Source organism: Lycorma delicatula, chromosome 12 (assembly GCF_047948215.1).
Source record: "Lycorma delicatula isolate Av1 chromosome 12, ASM4794821v1, whole genome shotgun sequence".
NCBI lineage: Eukaryota > Metazoa > Arthropoda > Insecta > Hemiptera > Fulgoridae > Lycorma > Lycorma delicatula.
In genome coordinates, this window is record NC_134466.1 from 1,207,042 (window position 1) to 1,233,581 (window position 26,540).

The 26,540-nt window shown below is 29.8% G+C and overlaps 1 long non-coding RNA gene across 1 annotated transcript; it reads right to left on the reverse strand.

The window, feature by feature from the left end:
- On the reverse strand, positions 1 to 22,151 carry LOC142332989 (uncharacterized). The gene is made up of 4 exons (XR_012758469.1): positions 21,867 to 22,151; positions 13,291 to 13,459; positions 7,336 to 7,552; positions 1 to 1,543 (listed from the first exon to the last, which is right to left on the reverse strand). It is a non-coding gene; the product is annotated as an uncharacterized LOC142332989 (long non-coding RNA).
- Between the last annotated feature and the right edge of the window lie 4,389 nt (positions 22,152 to 26,540).

The window sequence follows — 26,540 nt, forward strand, 5'->3', positions numbered from 1 at the left end:
ATGAATATTCTACCTTTAAATTTATAAAAAGGTAACTGTAGTGTGAGACTGATTAAGTTGCCAAATATCTAATTCTTCATACTCTTCCACACATTTATCTATTAAATCAGTTGATAGTCTTTTTTTACTCAATAATCATGTACTTCAGCTAAACACACAGTATTATAACTTCCGGCCACTTCATTTGCTAATATAAATATTCTATTGACTGCTGATTTACCTCTGTAAAGATAAATAGAATATAATAAAATCTATTGCCCTTAAAAAGAAAATTATGAAGTACCAATAGCCGTTACTAAAAACAAACTGCTTTTGTCCAAAAATATGAACAAAAAATGTTTGAAATTTATGCTGAAAAGCCCTTTTGAAAAAACATTTAATTATTTATATAGTGATTTATCTGTCATTTTTTTTTCTTGTCTTCCCATCTACTAACGGGTCACTAGGTATTTTTATCATGGGGCAATATCTGGATTCCATTTGCAAGAATTACTTAGTGTGTGTACTGTAACGTTAAATGTAATCTGCTACCGGAAATCTATTTCTTTAACTAAGTTATCAGTAATCCATAACTTTAGTTTAATAACTCGTTTGATTTTTCACAGATTTTTTACTCAAGATTTCTTTACAAGTTTATTTATTTTATCAGCAACACTGCAAACACACAATTTATATTATTGTTAAAATTCCCCCTCTCCCAGTTTTGTAATTCAATCAGCGTTTGAAATGTTCTGAAGTTAAATATTTGAAATAAAGTGTTTTGCTCAATTACATAAATAAATTTATTATTTTTATTCAGTTGTTTATCTCTAATGATTTCAAATTGAAGAGAACTGAAAAACAATTCTGACACTATTTTAAAGCTTACTCCTCCTTCCTTCTTTTCTAATTCTCATAGGCTCTACATATAAATATTTGTGTGCGTGTATGTGTGTGTAAATACAACAATTATGTAACTCTAACTGTATATCCACCAAATTTTACCCCTTTAGTATCCCTTCATAGTAATATGATTATTAATAAATAAAAAAATAAGTCAACTGAATTAAAAAAATTTATTTTTGTCTATGAAAGTTTGGAAACTGATTCTATAGAATCAGAACACCATCATTACAATAAAAAACATTTAGAAAAGTACATCTAAAAGTATTAACACAGAAATAATTTTACTTTTGTACTTTCCTAATTACACATTTGACAGTTCAGTGGGACGCTACAGATCTGTAATTTAAATGAATGGTACATAAAAACAAGGTTTGAGAACTGCTAGTATAGAGCATAATATTCACTGCGTTACTTAATTTTTATGATTATAATGAATGTCAAAATACTATTTAACCTTGCAATAAGTATTTATTAATTCATTATTGTAGACTTATTCATCAATTACCGTAGCTATTGATACTGTTTGTTATTCCATACTTATTGAATAGCAGTTCATCATGGTCAGCCATTTTATCAAGATTCATCAGTACAATAAATACCTTGATCAGCTAATACTAACGGCACCACCTTCCAATACCATTTCACCAATTAAAGGATCCTGTTGGTAAGAATAAAATTTTATTTACAAAATTCTGATTATTAATTAATATTCCTTACTGAAAGAAACACATTAATCATTATTTTTATAATTATTTACAACTTTGATATAACTATACAGCTGATGAAAAATATTTTTTTCACTGTTTATTTACCTAATACTCCATGCCAAACAAGAATATAATACAGAGTGATTTTTTAGTCCTGTTACCCAATTTTAAATGTAATTTAAGAAAGGGAAATTTACGTGGAATAAAAAAATGTATTTGATACTTATAAAAGAGTTTTAATAAAAAGCTATTACTTACATAATTGTTAAAGAATATGCTCAAAATGCCCACCCCTTGCGGTTATACACGCACGGACATTTTTCAGCATATTAACAGAAACCTTTTTGAGAGTCGCATTGGAAATATTCGTGATTAAGTCTGTAATATTGACTTGAGTTCATCAATAGTGTGAGGATTGTTTTTGAAGGCCTCAGACTTAATATAGCACCAAAAAAAATAGTCAGGAGGTGTAAGGTCTGGGGACCTTGGAGGGCATAAGCCCATGCTTATTATTCTATCATCAAAGAACGCTTGCAGAAAATCCATGGTTTCTCGAGACGTGTGTGACATGTAGCGCCGTCTTGCTAAAACCAGCAATAACGTTCTTAAGGTTCCAGGAAGGGCACAAATTGACACACAATATGGGCACAAATTGGCGCACAATATTCCTGTATACTTCACCGTTTACTGTCTGTTTGAAGAATAGGGGTCAGACTATACGATCAGATTTTTTCACACACCAATTTTTTCAGGATGTACAGATTTGTCTTGTAAAGTGTTAGGATTTTCAACCGCCCAAATTTGACAGTTTTGACTGTTCACATAACCGTAGAGATGGATCCGAGCTTCATCACTAAAGAACGCCGTGTTTAAAAATTTGATTTGGTTATTGTTTATGAGAGACCTAAATCAACGGCAATATTGTAATCGCTTGTTTAAATCTGGAGGCTGAAGCTCTTGGACTAATCGTACGCAATACGGATATGATTTCAATTTTTTAGTGGCTTTCTGAACACTCGAATATGACAAACCAACTTGCATGGAAAATTTTTGTAAACTTTTCCTTGGAGAATTGAGCAATCTTGTTTTCACATTCTCTAAAACGCCATCTGTCAAGCGAGTCGATCGACCCCTATGTTTTCTGTTGCAAACACTATTTGTCCCTCGAAATCGGTTTGCTAGCCTAGAAATTGACATTTTTTTCTGGCGGAGGAACACTAACTAATTTAATTTTAAATGATTCTTTTACACTCGCGTATGATTTCATGGCAAAATTCTGTTCAAGAATGAAAACTCATTGTTCTATGGTAAAAGAGATTCTGTTTGTAACACGACTGGAAATGGCACAAAAATTTACACAGCTGAAGGAGAATCAACTCACACTGTCGTATATATACCGGTTGAGTAGCGCTACCAACTTCGTGTCACAAAATGAAATTTCCCTTTCTTAGAAAAAAATTACCAGATATTAACAATTGGGTAACAGGACTAAAAAATCACCTGTATAATGTAATGTTTTAATAAAAATATTTTTTTCTGTAATTTCACTTTTAAGAGTTGTATCCCTAGCTAATTATCTACAAAATAACTAAAATAATTATTAGTTTCTGTCACCATCTTTTTAATAAATTTATATAAAATATTATTAAAAAATAATAATTATATGCTTACTACAAAAATATTTTATTTTGTTAGATAAGCTATGTAAAATTATTCTGCCACTTATACATTTAGTCTGAATTTCAAAATAATTGGGTAGGGCATATTTAGTCAACAGTATATCTCTTCACCATCACATTCATAGATCTGTCCCAATTTCTTCTACTGGCACATCATAAACATGTTCATTGTCATCCAATTTTTAATGCGTTAATTGTTTTCGGGATCCATTTCATCACTATATTGATCTGTGTTACTTGATACTTGTACTGCATATGATATAATAATTTCATTTTAATGTTTTTAAAACACTGTTAATACATTCATTTTTTCATGACATAACCAATGTAACAGGCTAATATTTTCATATCTGTAGTAAGAACAGTAAGTTAAATAAAGAGTAGTACAAAATAGTAAAGAATAAAAAATATAATAAGAATAGTAAATTTTTTTAGAATTATTTCAGAACTATCCTTCCACAATGCATTTGGAAAGTTGCTGTACATTGGAATTATGGAACTGCAATGACAAAACTTTCTTTATTTCATTATTTTATAGATACAGATATTACAATAAGTGGACTAGTTTATAAAAGGTATTGAAAACGATATCCTCCAACATCAATACAACACCGCACATGATTTCAATTTGTTTTCAAACAGTTTAACCAGTTGATGTACTGGAATGTATCATACATATGCCATTATTGCGGGTTTTTATTTTTTCAATCGCGCACGGTCTGTTGTGATACACTGCTTGTTTCGCTGATTCCCAAAGAAAGTAATCTGATGGTCAGATCAGGTGATTGTGCAAGCCACAAAACCTTTAAAATAATTTATTCATCAAAGACACTTCATAAAAACAGTCACTGACCTTTTAGCTGTGTGCACTATAGCACTACCTTGTTGGAATCAACTGTGATTGATTTCCACTTCTGTTAACTGACTAATGAACTTTGTTAAAGCAGCACAATAACAATCACTATTAACTTATTTTCAAAAAAAAAAAAAAAAATAGAACTACAATGCATGTTATACTCAAACCAACCCAGACTCCAATTTTTGCTTCGTGTGTAATTCATGAGGGTTAGTTTTCGATCGCAGTCATGTATTTTGTGAATTAATATACTCTCACAGATGAAATTACACTTCATCTGTAAAAAAACCTAATGTCAAGGAAACCTACACAATTCTGGTCAATAAAAATGTTTAAACCGTTGTAATTTAGTTTGGCACGATCTGTATGTTTCAGCTCTTTTATACTATTACCTTTGTAGGAGAAAAATTTCAGTTCTTTTCTTATAGGTTTTTGTGTGGTAGCAAATGTGATATCTTGCTGCTGTGTCAACTTACGAATTGACTTTGATGGACTTTTGACCATAACATCAAGCAGCTTCTGCTCATTTAGTTTAGGTTGTCTTCCACTTTGATCATTGTCTTCAACAGAGCCTGTTGCCCAAAATTCTTTGATAAGAGTTTGAACTGCATTGTAATGAGGAACAGGAGTATTTGGAAACTTTTCAGAGTTTGTGCTTTACTAAATCAGTATAATTCTCACCTTCACGAAAGACATGTTAAATGAGAAAAATGCATTCCTCTACTGAAAGAATCATTATGTTTTTCACAACTACTGATTCCAGTAAACGAAACTGAGTACATTCAATCACAACTCAATAAATGATGTGTTGGTTTATTAGTTAGCAATGCCTAACTGTGAGAAATTATGGAGATTCTATTGTATATAAAAAAATCGGTACTTACGTATTAACGCCACCGCAGTTACAGCTTTATTTAAAAACAAAGTAGTCAATCGGATTTCAGTGGAAAATGAACAGTCTCTTTATTAATTTTAATAAATGGTTATTTATATTTATTTATTTTTATAAATATAATTTAACCAAACTTAACCTACGCTCGCTAACCTTGACTAATTAACACTGTAATTTTTTGAGTATTTATTTTATAAATTCAGTAATTATTGCAATTATTTATTATTTAAATAATCAAAACACTCCTGTTAATTAGTCAAGGTTAGCGAGCGAAGCGAGCGTAGGTTAAGTTTGGTTATATATTTATCAAATAAATAAATATAAATAACCATTTATTAAAATTAATTAAGCCGTAGCTGCGGTGGCGTTAATACGTAAGTACCGAAAAATCTTTTATGCTCTTTGGAATATTAAGGTGAAGCTGTAACTCAGATAGCATTGTATCAGAAACAAACCCTAACATAAGGAAGAAATAAATGATTTATTGACATTGTTCTTGTGATGGGATTCCCATTATGAAAGAATAATTTAACATTATTTTATTTTTTAACCTTCACAATAATAATACATAAACCAAACCAAACTTCAAAGTTTTTTTTAGATAAAATAGTATTCCAGCCATCTTAATATTTTTTAGCCTTCTAAAATTGGGTGATATTTTTACAATTTTACATTTTCATAACTGAGAAGGCACAATTGATTACCATCATTATTAACTTTCTTATATCAAAATGGAAACGGCATAAAAATGAAGAAAGCAAGCCTAAAAAATCAATAGCTGCAAAGTTAACCTGTTAATTCAATCAGAATGATGATTACATGTGTAATTTTAGGATTTTAGTTGATTCAATTCTACTTTCCATGAGAAATAAGGTACTGACAAATTCATATGCAATCTTACGTATTTAGAAAGATTATTTTTGCTTATGATGGGTTAAAATTTTTTTGGTATGCAGAAATTTGCTTCTGAAGGAAAAAATGAAAGCCTCTGAAAATGAAATAACAAAAAAATATTTTGAAAGAAAATTCACATTACATTCAAATTTTAACATTTTTTAATTAACTTTTACATACAAAATGTTTAATTGATAAACATCTTACTCCATTTTTTCCATTTGGGTCTTGTACTTGCGAGTATTCTTAACACACTGCCAATCCAATTTGTAACAGCTATTTGACTCACAGAATTCATACCGTAACCAATGCTGTAAACCAAATTTTTTGTTTGTTTGATGAATTAATGCACCACAGAGGTTTACAGAGAAGTTCATAAATGGAAAGGGAAATGGAATTTTTTAGTGCATGTAAAGTGCTGTCTGACTGCGATTCTAACTTGAGACCTCAGATGAAAGACTGAGACGACACTACCACTCCACCATGGAGATCAGCAGTTTCTTGTTTTTCTATCTGCTTCTAAACTTCTAGTAATAGCTACATGTGCTGACTACTATAGTGGAAAAAACTCATTTTTTAAAGCTTAATAAAAATATAGGTAAAAATAATGTATCTAAAAAATAGTTCAATAATTTTTTATTCGTTATTTTCTCCATTAAATTAAAAAATTTAAATGGTATTTTAAAAATAGGATCAATGAAAAAGGTTTTCTTATTGACCTCGCCCAATCTGAGCATTTTTTTAACTAATACTTTTCCAGTTATCAATAATTAAAACTAATCATTATTTAATCTCATGAAATTAAATTTTGAAAAATTCCTCAAGACAGACTTTTTTTTAATTTTATTTTGTTTCCTTTTATTCTGCTTCTGACTCCCAGTCATCATGACCCTCAAAGTAGGTAACGCTACCTGAATATGCTAAACAATTTTGCTAACCATAGATACCGCAGATAAAGAAACATTAACATTCCAACTTGCAGCATCATCATGAACATTAACATTCCAACTTGCAGCATCATCATGAAAGGTTAAAAACATGTTTTAACCTGCCTCGTTCAAATTTTTTTGACCTTAAATTGAGCATAACCCAGGAACAAATCAATCTTCATAAAATTTTCACATGCACAACTTCAGATACATTACCGCAATTTCAGTAAAATCTATAAAGTAGTTTTGAAGATTTTCGAATCACAAAATTTTATATGCAGGCCTATAATAAAATAAATATATATAAGAAAACCACAATTTTAGTGAATAGTATTTTCAGTTTCCTCATACCTTGAAATTTAAAGAAAATTCATTTTCACCCTCCATTTTCACCATGCAATCGAAAATAATCCCATACTTTTCTTTGAAAAGTCAGTAAAAAAATAAGTCAACTAAAGATTAATTAGGTAATGAATAAAAAAGTAGAACACACCTCTTATTTTCATATCGTTTGGGTTACAATCAACATCTCCAACAAACAACAACAATAATGATTTTTTAATATCCTCATGTCCATATATTTCACGTCCTAGACTAGCTGCCAATTTAGAATAGAAATCATCACCTAAAGGTTGATGATGTATTTCACTTTCAGTAAGTTCACCTTTCCTATTTGTATCGTCTTCAATTTTGCTAAGGCATTGATTTTTCTGTAAAAGGAAACTGACATTGAAATAAAATTGAACGTATATGCATGCAAAAATTTATTAAAGATCTATGACATAATAGCAATAAACATCATATACAATATTTTAAGGCGCTGATCAAAATTTATCAAAAACCTGAAAACTGATATAAAAGTCAAAATTTTGTAACAAAAAAAAAAAAAAAATCAGCAATGGCATTGTCAAACTTTCCAGACAAATATTTTTCTTTAATCTACAAACATTTCAACCTTAACACATTTTTGATAAAGATTTTGCATTTCAGCAAACGTAAAATTATCAAAACTATTTTAATCTTGCCTTCATTGGTTATAAGCTACATTATATGGAGGATACTAGTCCATGATATTAAAAAATTAAAATAATAATAAAGAAATTAATGCTAATAATATTTAATATCAGAAATACAATAGTTTCTGCCGATCACAAAACTATTCCAAAATTCAATTTGTTTTACAATGAATTATCATAAAAGCACAGTTACAAAGTTTTACTAAAGTTAATTTGTAGCAAGGAAGCACAGCATAAACTGAAGTTTCGTATCTGCTAAAAGATCCAAGAACATAATATAACTATGTTATACTATGTACATAACACAGTACACAAACGCAGTATTATAAACTGTATTTCCTGAATCGTCTGACTTCAACAACAAAAATTGTGTTGTTTAAATATTAGTATAAATTCAGATTAAAAAAGAGATTAGGATTACTAGGCCTAAAAATAAAAAAGTACATGTGTTTGTTTAATCCATTCCAAATATTTACCCTTTGAGACCCAAATTCCGGAATTTAATGACAACAGTATATTATTTACAATACTAACAGTATATATATATTTTTTTAACACCTTGCAAGTGTTTTTTTAAACAAAAAATAATAAACCTGATGAAATAAAATATTTAGATAAAAGCAATTATTTTTGAATTTGCGAGTTATTTTTGGTTAAAATTTTATAAGACAGAACTTTTATTTTGTAAAAAGCTCAAATCTTTTATGACTAAAACTAACAATAAGTTTACAGATTAGATAAATCTGAGACATAACCCTTGACCCCTCCTTCTCCACCCTTTTTAGATCACTGCAACAAATTTTAGTATCATCAAATGCCCCATTACCATGATAGATTTGAAAATTTTTTGTCCAGCCAATCCTAAGTTACAAATTCAAATAGATGCCAATACATTACACACTAGTATACAACACATACACACTAGTACACTAGTATACACACATATATGAATGAATAGAAATGATCCACCCATTTTAAAGTGTATGCTATAAATAACAGCTGGAAATAAAAGAAATTTAATACACATCAGATCCAAAATTAAAATATAATAATTTTTTTTTGGATAAATTCAATTATCAATCATTTCTGACCAGACTGATATCTATTAATGCATTTAAAATGAGGCAAGTTTTAAAATAATTTCAACATTGTTCTTACTGAGCATATAACAATTTTCCATTTATAAATTACAGTTAGGTCTTACATCACGACTGTTAGTAATTTTACAAAATTATTTGCTTTAAAAGATGGATTAATTAAAAATATTTTGTAACATTTATAATACAATAAAACAAAAAAGCTATTTATTATCTCAAATAAACATATGAAAAGTGACATCAATTTACAAAGCCTGATCCATCTTAGATTAATTCAGAGAACCTTGAAGCTACACTTGCAACACACTCCATTTGTGATGGCATTTGTTAGTATGTCTAGGTTTAATGATTATCATGTGCTGGCCTCTGTGGCGCAAGTGTTCGCCAAGTTCTTGTGGCGCAAGTTCGAATCCCGGTCAGGCATGGCATTTTCACACGCTAAAAAAATTGTCATTCATCTCATCCTCTGAAGCAATACCTAACACTAGTCCCAGAAGTTAAAAAAAAGAAAAAAAAAATTATTATCATGCACATTTAAGAATGTTATAGTACAGTCAATTTGTATTTTTATTTGAAAATCCTTACCTACAGATTGATGTTTTATCCATATGTTAGAGGTGATGAGGGAAGCTTAACTCCAGATTTTTAACATCCCCCTCCCATAGATTTATGAAAAACTCAAAAGTTTTTTAAATCCATTTTTCTCTGAATCTATGCATTTTAGAGAAACGTTTTTCAAACAAAAAATGTAGACATTCTCCTCTACAATTAATGTCTTTGAAATTATGCTGTATAATTTGAAATTGAAATTGCTTGACGGAAAAAATTGTTTTTCGTCTGTATTGCATTTGGAAAAGTTGTTAATCTCAAAAAAACAGACAACTTTTATATAAAAAAAACAATTTTCTTGTACGACTTACCGTTTTGCAGCTTTTTTTTTCTTTTTCCTGTTTAGTCTCCAGTAACTACCGTTCAGATAATACTTCAGAGGATGAATGAGGATGATATGTATGAGTTTAAATGAAGTGTAGTCTTGTACATTCTCAGTTCGACCATTCCTGAGATGTGCGGTTAATTGAAACCCAACCACCAAAGAACACCGGTATCCACGATCTAGTATTCAAATCCGTGTAAAAATAACTGGCTTTACTAGTACTTTAACGCTGGAACTCTCGACTTCCAAATCAGCTGTTGGAAGTAATTGGGGGAACAATGTACTACATTTATAATACACAGAGAAAGGTACGCAAAGCATAACATGCAGAAGACAAGAAGGTATTATCTTGATGCAATTTTTAACTTTTCATCTTTATTGTTGTAAATTGTTTTTATATTTACAGGCATCTATGTTTTATATGAGATTATTTAAAGATAATAGTTGTTTAATCATCAGAAGTAATTTGATGCTTAAACAAGTAATTAAAATATACCTTAATAGCAAAAAAATCACTACCAGATTTCATTCACAACTGAAAAAAAATTTTTAAAGAATGACAAAGTACAAAGAAAAACTACTGTTAAAAAGTTTTGCTTATTACATTATTATACAACAGCAGAGATCATAAAAGGAATGTTTAAGTTTTAAGGTTACATTTTTAATTTTCCACTAAGTGGAAAAAAGCAAGTTTGTACAATATTAAAAATAGCAGCTATTTTCCGCATTATTGTGTTGTAAATTACAATTTATTTTAAGAGAATAAGTTACAGCAAATGAAGTATAAGAAATACCTGGTTTTGACTGTTATATTAATTGTGTGCAATTTCAGTGTTCTAAAACCTCATTCAGAAATAATAAGAGAAAAATCTATATTAAGGATACTGAACTGAGTTTTATCTGCCATCTAAGTGTAAAAAAAAGTGTATTTAAAAAAATTTCTTTTCCTTGGCGTTCAATGAAGTGTCATGTTATCAGCGCCCGGATATGATATTTATATAGTATGTAAATAAATATTAAAAATTAAAACAAAACCACAATGAAATATTACATTAATAATCTAAAAACATTAAAATTACCACCCGACTATGAAAAAATTACCAATTTACCATTACGCCAAACGGTATAAATAGCTGAAAGCTACTCCTGACTACTCGAATATTTGAATATTAGCATACAGCCCTGAGAAATTGTAAAAGATTAGAAAACATTGTTTCATTGTTTTTAACATATTTCACATGTCAGCCTCTAGTTTAAACTTGCAATACAATGCCACATAGCAGATACAATCCACAAGGGTGTGGGGCACAATTAGTTAGCAGTTGCAATGAGGACAAATGGTTGTGTCTGTTTGTGTCATCAGATATCCATGAGCGAGTCTAGAATGTCCTATTCACAAATGGCAAATAATAACCTCCTCTCGACGATTATTTTTGCATGAGGAGCTCCATGGTAACACAGTGTTTTTAAATAGACAAATTTTATTGTTGATGGTAACATTCCATTTACTTTACCACTCATCATGAACCACTCTCTACAGAAAACAGATAAGATTGTTCGAGATAAAGCAATTGGTGAAAGAAGGTTTGAAACAAATCTCTTTTGCTGCACTATCAGCATGCTCATTGCCTGAAATTCCAATACAGCCGGGGATCCAGCAAAGGCTCACAGTTGTATTACATTTGAGAAATAACACTCTGATTCTCGCATACATTACGGCATCTAGAGTACGTGTTACTAATTGCTTGTAAGGCGCTCGTGGAATCTGAACAGACAAGTACATGTTAAAATCTTGGAAATTTTATTTAAGGCCTTATAAATAGCATACAATGAAAATTATGTAATGAAAATATTGTTGATGTTGAGAAAGCCAAACATGTATGTTCTGTTGCCAACCACAATCAACAGAATTAGCATTTCTGAGCCGTCCGTATAAACTATAGGCATCAGGATTCATGCTATTTATATTATTATAAACTTCTTTTCATAATATAACCAGATTTATGTTCTTATGATACTGACAAAAACACAAAGCAGTAATTAAACGGAGAAGGTTCCCAAAGGAAATAATAACATGGACCAACAGTAAGAACAGGAGGTAATTTTATACTAAGAGCTAAGAAAAGGCACTGAGCTCTGATGCCCAATGGAGCAGTAGATTTAGGCTGTTCCTAGTATTGATTCAGATATGGATTATAGAACACCGCATCAAAAGTAGGATGATTTCATTGCACATATGACTTCATTTCACTGCATACGATGTATGTAAATGCAGATCATTTGGTTTCATCTATACCAAAGGGATGGCCTCACCACTTTCCACCAGTAGAATTACCACAAGGCTTGAACGAAATGCACCTGTAGACAGATGGATGAATGAATGATGGACTGCATCTAGCATTCTAAGAGCGGAGGACCGAGTGGACAAATAAGTCACGCATTTTTTTAACAAAATTCAAAAAAAGAGTTACTTTTTTGGGTTTAGTAAAGACACAAATTTTTTAATGATGTATTAAATAACACTATTAAAGTAAATATAGTATCAAACGTCAGTGTATTAAACAGTATCATAAACAGTTTCAACAATGGGATGGAACAAGTATTGTGAAGTAAAGAATTTCAATTAAAACTAGTAATCTCAATATCAGGTAGTTAAAAGTACAACTATTTTACAGCAAGCAAGAACAGATCTAGATTGCATATTTTTATGTGAGGCTACTCAATTAATTTTTTTTTTTAACAAGATAGTTGAGATTCATAAAAAAATTCAACTATTCTTTCCTTTAAAACCCTTTTTCTATTCTATTAATTTAAGAAATTAAGTATATAGCACAATATTATTAAAATACAAGATTCAGCATAAAAATAAATTTGTCATATGGACAGCCTAACATTTTTATTCTTACGTAACCACAATACTGAAACTGAACACCTGAAACAATTTTTTAAATAGCTAAATGTAGATAAAACAAAACCACTAATGCAAAATAGATTTATGGAACATTGGAATTTTGATCACTTGGTTAACTGATTATGTTTCAACATTTTATCCAGGAGGTTTGAATTCAAACAGTCACACATTAAACATTTCTAAAGCTTGCAGCATATGTAGTAAATTATCCTGTAACAAATTTCACTATAAAAAAAAGATCAAATTTTCCCTTGCACACCTACAAATTTTTTTAATACATTACAATTTACTACTGTAATGCAGATAAGTACAACTTTTAATGCAGTATAAAAGACAATTTTTCTACCGAGTATTAAGATAAGTCTTCAAAGAAAATATTTCTCTTTTGTGATGTGTTCTATATTGTCAACATTTTCTTTGGAAAATACTTATTGAAAAAAAAACAAACTTCAAAATAAATGGATTAAAGAAAAAATAAATGTATACTTACATGCACTTCTAAGTATCTGAAAGAAGACCCTGAGTAATTTGTCAAAAATCGAGCAGCAGATTATTTCCTGTAATAGCAGCATGATCACCAGGTAAATCTTGACGTGTATTTTCCCCTCTGTATAGAACTGTCAATGTATGTGGTATATTACAATGGGCACATGATCGCTCTACAAAAAAGTAAAACGATTATTTAATTTATATATTTAAATCATAGGTTTTCAACAGCAAAGAAAAGACTGTAGAACATGTGCAGGTTCTGTTTTTCATAACCATATGAAAAACAGAATATTTTATGTACCTTCTACTTACAGATAAAGGAAAAAGTACCAGATTTTTCTCTAAATTGCACCTTAGAAAAAATCCATAATTTAATTTGTGGTATAGTATTAAAAATTGAATATAAAGGTAGTTTTTATATTTTTTTAAAGTATTAACTTCTTTAGAAAATAATCTAGCCAGAACCTGGACCCTTGCAGTTCAGGTCAACCCTGGCGAATCCTGAAGATAACTCAGGGGCACCTCAGAGCCAAGGGGCCTGCCCCAACGCCGCAGAGCTCACTTCGCTTACCATTCCCAATTGACATCCACAGAGCTTGCTTTGGTCGCAATTCCCATCTACCAAACGGGCTCCATCCCCTGATCCCCATGCTGTATTTTATCCTCATGTGAGAATAATGCAGATAAATAATATAGTATTCAGAAAAAGAAACTAGATTACAAAGGATATAATAACAGCAACTATGACTTCCTTTTACCTGTTTAGCCTCTGCTAACTACCGTTCAGATAATACTTCAGAGGATAAATGAGGATGATATGTATGAGTGTAAATGAAGTATAGTCTTATACATTCTCAGTTCAACCATTCCTGTGATGTGGGGTTAATTGAAACCAAACCACCAAAGAACACCGGTATCCACGATCTAGTATCCAGATCTGTGTAAAAATAACTGGCTTTACTAGTACTTGAATGCTGGAACTCTCGACTTCCAAATCAGCTGATTTGGGAAGACGTGTTCACCAAAAGACCAACCTGGTGGGTCAACAGCAACTATGACAAATTAACTTAAGTACACACACCTTTGATGATGAAAAATTCACAACTTATTTCTTTGCCATGGTGGCAGAAATATAATAATAAAGTAAAAGAATTAAACTACTTTTTCCTTAATGAATATCTTTAATTCACAACTTCACCCTCCTCATTAAGGTCAAAGAAATGAAATTTTAAGGGCCTTGATTGATGGCTTAAAACCTTCTCTGGGTTAACACAAATGTATCCTGCAAATTTGAAAAAATCAGTTAGTTTGTTATCGTGTGATGCGATAACAAACTTTATATATGTACATATATATATATATTTCCGAATAACCGTGGTCTGTTACATCAAGAATGTACCTAAGGGAAGCAAAAATTAGCCTTCAATCTACTAACAAATACCCCGTTTGAATTTTGAGAATCGGGCGATTGTTTGCAGAGATATTATAAGAGCACCCCATTGTACCTCCTAAAACAGTGCCCCAGTGGCAACCTGTCTGATACCATTTGATAGTGATTATTGGTCTACCTCCCACAAAGTGTTTGCATATCACACCATTCTAGCCTCACATACAGTCCTGACGGGAAACCCATTCATTATATTTTTTAATTTATTTAATATAAATTTAATTCTATTATTTTTGTAATATTATTCATTTGATCGATTGGGATCATTCAGTTCATACCCTCCTCACACAGCGATAGAGACTTACAGTTCATTAAATTTGTGCTTCAACTGGCAAATGTCCACTATTATATATATATATATTTTAGAAATTTTTTGATTTAAAATGTATCTATAAACCTTCTCAGTTGTGCCAAGAAACATGGGTAGAGATTTGGTTGCGATTGATAGAGTATTTTTTTGTTTATCCCGAACAAACAAAAACCGTCTTCTCTTTACATAATAGTATAGATAAAGGGGTTTTGAAACTTTCTGATAAAATTGCAAGTTAAAAATACTTGAAAATTACATCAGCAAGAAAAAAATAAAAAAATTAATGAATGAATTTTTAAAAAAACGTTACTGCGCTATTGATATGATAACGTTTTTTAAGATGTAACAAGTTCAGAATATGGACAAAAGAATCTCAATCCCATATTGGCTGTTTGATATCTAGGAGCTAAGATATCATTTATATTACATCAATTCTCAACAGCTTATATTATTTTTAATGAACATTTATGTCTCTTATTAAAGCTAACAACTTTAAAACTACAGTGGCTAAATACATTTTTTTTAAAGTAAAAAACTAACATTCGTTATACTAGAAATTCTGACCCAACAACCCCCTATAGAACACAACATTTTCAAAATTATTTTATTTACAACAATTAAGTCATAATTTCTACATTACTTGAATACAATATGGATATAATTTTAATTATTTTTTGGCTTTGCCACACAATTCTGTATCATGTTCCAATCTGTTGGGCCTGCCAAACAATTTTCATTCATTTTCGCTGCCAGTTTCTCTAAAGCAAGCGACTTTGTGTGAAATTCTCGACCTATTGAGTATGTTTGATCATGGAAAAGCAATAGCAAAGTCTTTCAGGCACTTAAAAAATGACTGCAATTTAAAATAACTCCCAAGAATAAATGCATACTGAGACTGTGTAGAACATATCTTTTTATAGTACACCAGCCACTAACAGTCAAAATAGGAAAAGATTACTTGATTGCTATGTGAATGTTTTATTGGTACAATGCCAAGCATTATCAACCCATTCTTTAGTGCCAACCTGAAAGCATATTTTCTAATTCAGTGGATGAATGAATTCAGAGTTGGGTAGCCACCCTGTACCTCAGTGAAATTTTCAGTATATTGATTTGTGCACTAAATTTAAAAAGCCATGGTAAAATACATTTAATAATGAATGCTCTTTAGTCAATAACAGCACACTACCAGATTATAATAAACTGTTTATTTAAACAGTGTTGTATTTATAAGATTATCTCTCGGAACTGCTGGTAGTTGGTACTAAAGAAGTAGAAAAGATCTTGTCTAACAATTTTTCCCACACACTGATTTCGTTCAATTAAGTTCAATATTCATCACGGATAAAAAATCTACTGAACAAATGTATAAAATAATGTGTATATTTTAAAATTACTGTCCTGTAGTTACAAAACTTCATACATTTGTTAAATTTCTCACAGAATATTATTAAAATCCTTGTCTTTATATATATATAAACTTCCATGATTTTACTTCCTTGTACAAAGTAAAGAACTGTAATCGTGAAAAATTTTTGTTTCCAGATTTCAACGTAAATATGCACTTTGATTAGTTTTGGCATGACATATTAGTTTCGACTGTACGTATGTGAATGTATGTACGCATAACTCAAAAACGATTAGTCATAGGATGTTGAAATTTTGGATGTAAAATCTAGTTGTGCACCTCCCCTTTTGACTGCAATCAACTTGACCAAAAATGTCCAAAAAAAGCCTAAATTCCAAAACATTTGGATTTTGAACTTTTTCTTAACTGCAGTAATAAGCCCTGATAGAGAGCTTTTCATTATATATATCATAAATTATATTTATTTTCATTGATTCCAGAATTACAGCCAAATAAAATTTTAATTAATGAAATATTTGGAAGCACATCGGTTCGAATCTGACTTCATAAATATTTTTTTAACTTTATTTTTAATTTTTTTAATTTAACGATTTTGATTTATTAATTAAAAGTTATTAAACAATTGATTTAATCAAAATTTATTAACCTCTGAATGTAAAAACATGTTTACAATAAATAATAATTCAATAATAACAATACAAAAAAAAAATTTAAATATCAGAAGTTATTAGTAAATAAAATTTTAAATACTTTTTATTTTAATTCAAAAAGTTTTACAACGATTAATAATTATTAATAAATCAATTAAATTAAAAAAAAAAAAACATTTTTTTAATTTATATGAAGTCAGATTCAAACCGATGTGTGCATGGTTAACAGATCCGACATGATCTCACTTACACCACATAACTACTTGACTGATGTGAAACAAAATTAATATATAAACTAATATTAAATGCTGATATGGACACCACAAAAAAGTAATGCAATGTGGTGTCCACCACAATGCAATTGTGTAACTGTCCACTTTATTAAAGGATTGGAAGATCAGACCTCACTTTCAAATTAAATAAGTTTAAATGAAGTGTAGCAAAAAATGTGTATATGTAATTTAATAGCCATACAAGGAAGTCATGTGGTGTCCACACCAGATATTTTTTTCAACATAAACCATTGAAAAAATAATTTGGTGCAAATCAGAATAAAGGTACTTGCGTATTAACGCCACCACAGCTACAGCTTTATTTAAAAACAAAGCAGTCAATCGGATTTTGGTGGAAAATGAACAGTCTCTATTAATTTTAATAAATGGTTATTTATATTTATTTACTTAATAAATATAATTTAACCAAACTTAACCTACGCTCGCTAACCTTGACTAATTAACACCATAATTTTTTGAGTATTTATTTAATAAATTCAGTAATTATTGCAATTATTTATTATTTAAATAATCAAAACAGTCCTGTTAATTAGTCAAGGTTAGCGAGCGAAGCGAGCGTAGGTTAAGTTTGGTTAAATTATATTTATAAAATAAATAAATATAAATAACCATTTATTAAAATAAATAAAGAGACTGTTTTGAATCTATGTTAAACTCTATATCGGCCCATTTTCCACTGAAATCCAATTGGCTACTTTGTTTTTAAATAAAGCTGTAGCTGTAGCTGCGGTGGCGTTAATACATAAGTACCGAAATAAGTTTAAAAGAAGTGTAGCAAAAAATGTGTATATGTAATTTAATAGGCATGCATACAAGGAAGTCATGTGGTGTCCGCACCAGATTTTTTTTCAACATAATCCATTGAAAAAATAATTTGGTGCAGATCGGAATAAATTCCCAAAGGACAAAATTTATTCACATCTGTTCAAATTTAATTTATCTTTTATATCATATAACTGTAATAACAGATAATCAATATCTCATAACTTAATTAAATTAAAATACTTACATGCTAATCAAACTTAAGTATAACAATTAGCAAATGAAGAAATATATTTAACGGAAAAGTGAAACTTGTTATTCTATCTTCTTGAAACTTAATAAATTTTTTGATCCAAGAGATTGAAGACATAACTGTCTACCAGCCTTATTAACAGATTAATAAACCACCATATTAATCTTCACTTGGACATATAACAACCAGCATAACAGCATAAATGATAAAAGAATTAACTTGGAAACACACACACACACACACACACACACACACATATATATATATATATATATATTTATTATAAAAATTAACATAAAATGTATTACATATATGCATTATGTTGATTTAAAACATTTATACATTTAAAAACATATATAATTAATATATTAATTGATACTTCATTAAAGAAACAAAATTTGTATCAGACACATCCTAACCTTGTCCTTTAAAACTAACAGTAAGAAAATCAACCAAAAAAAAAGAAAATTATTTCTCTTCTTTCTAAGTTATTCTATTTACAACTAGACGAGTAATTCAATAAAAGATTTTTAAATGTACTAAAAACTTTTAACTCTATTTAGTCAGAATCATCAGTTGATCTGTTTATGCACATCACACTTACTTTTATTAATTTATGCAACACTATTTAACATCATGGAAATGCTATGGTGTTATCAGATGAGTAATGATAAAATGACATGGAACAGTCTGTACATATACAACCAAAAACACATTTTTCATATTTTTAACACAATTACCACATGGGATAAAGTCTTAATCTTCTGTCACTTAGAATAGTCCAACAAGTGAACATAATCTTCAAGTTACAAATTAAAGTAAAAGTTTTTTACTTCATTAAATAAATTTTTATGGACAAATCTAAATTTTTGTTATTTAAACAAAAAAAGGGAAAATTAAAAAAATATATATTTCATGTGTTTAATTTTTATGGTGTACAAAATAATTTATTTATAAGATTATACTCAAAAGAATCTCTTCCCTTATTTTTACATTACCATATTAACCACAATAATTTATAACAAATTTTTGTCTAGTAATAGTAGAATATTCCTCTACATAAGATCAGTCAAATATGAAGTGGACTTTTGTCTTCATGAATCTTGTACAAAATGAGTAAACTGGTTGGGAAGGAATGCTGATGGTGATGATGGGGGAAGGGATGGACACTGTAGCCACCTCAGTATTCTTATCTCTATGATTCAGAAGCGTCATGTCGGATCAAGAGTTTCCATTGTCAATTTTGCAATGCATTATTGTGAAGTTTCTCACAAATGAGGTTATCAAACCCTCTGAAATTATGATTAGACTGTGTAAGCAGTTTTGATAATAAGAAGTTGTCACACATCTGAGTCTACAACTTGAATCAAAATAGGCATTTAAGGATACGTGTAACAGATATGACAGCATTCGATCGATCTGTGACCTCTTTGAATACAATTAGCACCTTATAGTTAATTAAACTAATTCAAAAATGTGTATCGCTCATGAAAATGTCATTTCATTATCACAAAACATTTTGGATTTCACAGTCTGTTCAAGGTGTCTTGAATCAATTCAACAAACGGAAAACAATATTTTGCATTGAAGAGTCACATGTGATCACTACACTCCTGAGTCAAAACTGACAAGAATGGAGTGGTGAAAATTGTAGTGCCCTATAAAACTGAAAATGAGTGTCAGCTGGAAAAGTCCTAGCAACTGTTTTTTTGGGATTGGAAAAGTGTACTGTTCATCAAATTTCTTTGCATGAATATTGCACTTCGAATTCTGTGAACTACTGTCAGCTCTTGGGTGAAGTGAAAGCTGCTTACAGGAACAAAAACACCATCAGATAATGAGAGATATGATTCAATTTCATGACAATGTCAGGCCTCTTACAACTGTTTGCACTCAGGATAAATTGAATGAGATTTACCGAGAAAACGTAGAACATCCCTGATAAAGTCCAGATTTACCTCCACATGATTTCTTTTTGCTTTGGCCATTGAAGGAGACAATGCAAGGATATCAATTGCAGAGCGACAATGAAGTAGAGGAGTTCAAGCTTCCATATATTGGGAAAAATTTGTAGAACTTCAGGAAGACTGAATAGTAAAGCACTAAATATGTTTTGAATTATTATTCTGTAATAATAAATGTTAAAAACAAAAGTCTGGTTTATATTATATTGACCTGGTGATAGAAAAGGTACGTACAGTAATTTCAATTTTTAGTTATTTTCATTAACACAATCAAAGTTATCTTGTTTGATACCTAATATGAACAACTTTTATACATGTAAAAAGTGCAACCATACGGGTAAGAATGGCTTGGCTGGAAATTGACTGTACAGCAACATATTAATAGTTTTGATTAAATAATATCCTATTATGAAATAAAAGTTACTTCTGTTTCTAAAATAACTATTTTAGAAAATGTATAATCAACATAAATATATTCTTAAGTCAATCGGCTGAATTAAAAATAATTTGTGCTCAAAAAGTGGGAGAAAAAATAATGCTGTGCATTATGCAATTACTACAAAGGTAAATCTTTTTATTGTTTAGAACTATATTTTCAAAAGATGAATTTATAAGATTACTAGTAAAAATATTTCTTTGTCATAAAATTTAAATTTTTTGCGAAATACTAACCTTTAAATTTTTTGCGAAATACTAACCTTTAACTTTTTTTCTTCTCTTTGCCACAATATACCTTACATTGTACGGTATATAAAAATCCTTAGTGCAAAGTTTAAAGATTTCTATACCATACTTGTAACATTTACCTTTGACAAACTGCCTAAAGAAACCGGTCCTAAAAATGAAACAATGCTTTCATCTATGCATACACTTTCTTGTGGGACAAATGCATGGTTAAAAATTTCTACACTTAAATCTCTTATACTTTGTATTTTATGAAGCCTACCATCTACAGGAGCAACTGTATTATCAGTGCAATGAAACATACTAAAGAGCAATTCAAATCTGTTTTTACTCATCTGTCTACACACAGGAGATGAGTATAAATCATCATTACCCCAGAAATGGCCAATACTGGGTATAAGTAAGAGACCCATATGCATTATTATTCCCAGAAATTTATTTATTTATTTATGTCAGTTTCTACCCACTTAGTAATAAGGGCTTTGGGAGATATATGATCTAAATTTTTTGTTGTTGAGCATAACAATCCGTTTCATTACAACTGTTAATAATAACTCATTAGTAACAAACAAATCCCAGAACTCAAAAGGGGTACATTCAACTATTGTATCAATGAAATCTAAATTAACACCTAAAGGTTCATTGTTTGGGTTGCACACAATATTGATAGGTTCAGAATCTTCACAGTATTCACTCCAATTTCTGTTAGTAGGCCCAGGTTGATCTGTACTAGACTGCCCTGGTAAATCTAACCTATCTCGCAACCCACCCCTTACATCAGTCACTTCGATATCATTATTACCTGAATTAATATCCTCAATAATACTTTCATCGGAAGAACTAACCTGGACTTCATTGTTGTCATCCCACAACGTACCATAGTCACTATCATCTGCAAACAAGCTTTTATCAATCAGTTGAGAACTAGGCTGAAGTAAATATACGAAAATTTCCTTTTTATCCATATTTACAAGTTATTTAATATTTACAAAATAGGCCAAAATAAACACTGTATTTTATAACACACAACCGCACTTTATAATATGATTTACAGAGATTAAAAAAGCTTTGCTGTTTGGTACTGCCAAAATAACAAATGAAATAACCGTATAAAATAAAATGTTTATACATACTTTGTATAAACAAAGTTTATACAAACACTGTTTTTACATACTAAAATCAGTGTATTTATTATACTGTATAATTTTCAGATTTTGTTTTGTAACACATTTTAGAAAAGACTACGAAAAAGCTAAAGATACCAATAGAAACTAAACATATTGCGGAATAAAATGGTATATAAAACGTCACGAAAAGTGAGGCATAGAATGATTTCTCCCCTTTTTAACTGGAGAAAAGTTCCGGAACACAAATTTATGTCTCGTAGCGCTTATGTCAATTACCACTGACATACATTTATATGTCTCATAGCAGTCAACCTGTTAAAAGAACGTATCTAATTCTGAGAAAATTTTAAATTACGTCCATTAAAATTAAAAACAAATTTGAGAAGTTTAACTTTTATTACAAACAAATTACACAAACTGGATCGAAAAAGTCTGACGGTTCACTCCTTCTGGTTTCCTATTCCCACCGTCTTTTGAGAATGATGTGAGTCCGTTCTGCCTCGGCAACAATTTTGCTGTCTTCCCTACCATCAGCCGTTGATTGAACAAAAATAACAACGTATAAAATTTAATTATTATCGAGATTGTGACATCCCAAATGTAGGATCTTATTATCGACGCGTCTGATAATTACAGAAACTCTAATGTGAAAATAAAATTATTTTTTTAATTAAAACGTTTTTCTACATCGAACAGAAAAAGTTAAAAAAAGATAAAATTGAAAATATTTTTAGGAAATTAAAAAAAAACCAATAAAGTTTGAATGATGAAAACCATTACAGTATTTATTGAAATTTTAGAATAAAGTTAAATAAAATTTATAATTCAATAGAATTTTGAAGAGAAAATGTATAAAATCATGTATAAAAATGATTAGAAAATGTAATTAAAATTTTTATTACCAACTAAAAGTAAATAGCCTTCCCTAACTTTTGTTATTGTTTAATATTTGATTTCGCAAAATTTTAATAAGTTACGATCGGTTTTCTGTACTAAGTGAAAGTCCCAAAATAAGTATTTTTGAAATATAATGATTTTAAAATTACTAATATTTAAAAAACGACAATATATTTTGCTACGAAACTTACATTTATAAATACAAAAAACAACCTTTGTTGTTTTTCGATTTTTTTGAATTTGGTTTTTATTTATAGGCCTTTTTGATAAATTAAAAAATACTTCGTGACATGCTATAATATGTTATTCCTAATTGTAGAAAATTCTTTTAAATTTACCAAAATTTATTCCTTTGAGTATGATTTATCGATAACCTTTTGATTTTTTGCATTATCTATCGTAGATTAAAAGTTATAGGTATTTGTTTATCGCGCGCGCTTGTTGAAACAGTGCTGCAGGCTACCTCGTGTCTCTCTGCATAAGCAGTATGTAGAGAGCACTACTGTTTATTGCGCTAGCTCGCTTATTTACAATCTAATCGTAATGTGTCCATAAACCTTTTTGTGTACAATTTTTCGCTCTACATTATGACAAGAATGATTTTTTCTATCAAATCAATGGTTTACGACCTACAACCAAAACGGTGAAAAGAAATATGATTCTTAAGTTTTATTTTGTTCATAAACAAATATCAGAATGATAGTAATACTCTCGAATTTTTAGTATTTTAAGCGAGAGATGCTTAGGGACCTTTTCCATCTGGTCTGAACGACAGGAAAACTTTTCCCCTATATTCATGTTTTGAATCTAATGCTTCTAGTCTATATTGTACAATAGAATTTTTCATGAAACAAAACGCTTGTTTTGGGAAAGCTTAATTTATTTAACATATTATTGGAAAAAAATTTATATCGGTTTTATTTATACAATATTAAACTTTATCATTTTCTAAAATATTATTGAGAATTTTTGGAATTATTCGAAGAAAATATATAAGAGTTACCAGAATATAAAACATAAATAATGCCGGATGAGGGAGCGGATTATTTTGTAAATATATATATATATATATTTGGCGTAAATTAAATATAATTTAAATTTGGAGACTTCTCGTAATACTTCGAAAATCGCCGATAACTGGTAAACTATCCATAAAAAATGGTTCAAATTTAGGTGCGACAAGATTATACTTTAATAAACAGTTAATATGACACATTTTTAGAACGTTTGGTGCGTATCATGCGATGAAAATTCGAATTAGATTAAAATTCTATCAAAAATCGCTGACAACACAGTTATTTCTGATGCACGACTTAAACGCACATACACACACAACTTAATTTATAATTTTATTTAAATTTTTATATATAAAGCGCACGTGCTTTAGTTAGAATCCGTATTTAAATCGCGCGGGTCTAACGGTACTGGCGGCGAAGGTCGACACTACCCAAACTCGTAGGCACCGACTAAACCGCGCGTTGCTTTTTTACACTTTAAATATTATTCATTTATTTAATTCTACCGCTCCCCTGTGACGTCACAACATACCAGTACTTTATAGCATTTTTTGGGGTGAGTGCGATTTTGCAAAACGTTTTGAACAATCTAAATTGTTCTTTAATATCATTAACTGCTAGTTCCATGTAAAGATTAAAAAAGTAACGGGGATAGGGAACATCCTTGTCGGACTCCTTTTCTTATTACGGCTTCTTAAATAATTTAAATATATTGATTTATTAATAATTATTAACCTCTCAATGTAAAAAAATGTTTACGATAAATAATAATGTAACAGTTATTTTTTTATTGAATAAAAAAAAATATGAAAAAATAATCAGAGGTTTATCAATGAAATAAAATTTTATGTACTTTTTTTAAAAAATGTGTGCGTAATTTAATAGGCATTCAAGGAAGTCATGTAGTGCCCGCATCAATTATTTTTTTATAATTAATTAAAAATGAAATTAATTATTTAATCCCATCGCAGGCGACATTAAATAACTTTCACCAGAATATTATTAGTCAGCAGGTTGCGGAACAAATACTCTACCATAGAATCATTACAAGGTTTAGAATATATTTTATGAACCCAGAACCTTCAGAATGAATACCCCCTAATATTAGGCCACAGTGTATATAACATAATACACAAAATAAATATTATTGCTACAAAAAAAATTCAGTTGTAAAACATTTTTATACATAACCCATAAAGAAATATCATTTTTATAAAAAAAAACCAATTTAATAAATAAAAAACATTTGAAAGTAAGAGTTATTAATTACTTCAAATGTATTAATGAAAATAGATATAGATTAAATTCTGTTTTTTTTTCTTGCAGAACAAAAAATATACAGTGAGAAAAATTTATTACTTTCTCTGGGTAGACCCTCAAAAAAAAAAAATGTATATATATAAATATATTTTTATTTTCTTTTTTAATAAACCTTTCAACTAATAAATAAAAAAACAACTAATAATCACCTTCGTCGACTTTAAAAGGGCCTATGATTGTATACACCGACCACCCACGTTGAATATTCTGAGAAACCTGGGCCTTCACCCTAAACTCGTAAACATGATAAAATTAACTTTAACCGATACCCAGTCCAGAGTGAAATTCAGAGGTGAACTCTCTCAACTCTTCTACATAAAAACTGGATTGAGGCAAGGAGACGGCCTCTCACCACTCCTTTTTTACTGCGCCCTCGAATTTGTCACGAGAAAATGGTATGAAATAAATCGCAAAAATATAAAAATGGGTACTAAGAAAAACTCCATCGCACTAAATCGCCTGGGATTTGCAGATGACCTCGCTCTTTTAGCAAATAATATTCAAGAAGCCAAAACACAAATCACGAGCCTTCAAAACCTAGCACAAAAGATAGGGCTTCATATCTCTTTCGAAAAAACTGAACTGATGGCCATAGATCCTCTGGTAATAGAGCGCATTACGGTAAACGATCAGAAAATTAAAATAGTAAAACGATTTAAATATCTAGGGGAAATAATAACTTATAATTTAAATGAAAAAGTGACATGGCAAAACAGGACAAATAAAATGATTAAATCCCAAAAATTAACTCGGTCAACATATAACAAAAAATGCCTTTAGACTAAAACAAAACTTAAACATTATAAAACTGTAGTTCAGCCAGAAGTCACCTACGGAAGCGAGACCCTTTTCAAAACCACTCAGAAAAACCGAATCGATAAAATTCTGAAAATAGAGAGGAGAATTGTCGGAACGTGTATCGATAAAAAACACCAAAAAGAAGGCCGACGGTGGATTGTGCCACATGAGGTGGTGTACGGAGAAATAGAGCCTGTTACTGATACTATGAGGAAAAAAAGAATCTCTTTCTTCGGTCATCTCATAAGGACACCGGAAACAAGACCGTCAAGAAATATCGTTGAAAAGCTCTGGTTCCAAAAGCTAGAAGTAGGATGGATCGAAGAAATTAGAGAAGATATGTAAGAATTGGGAATTTCCC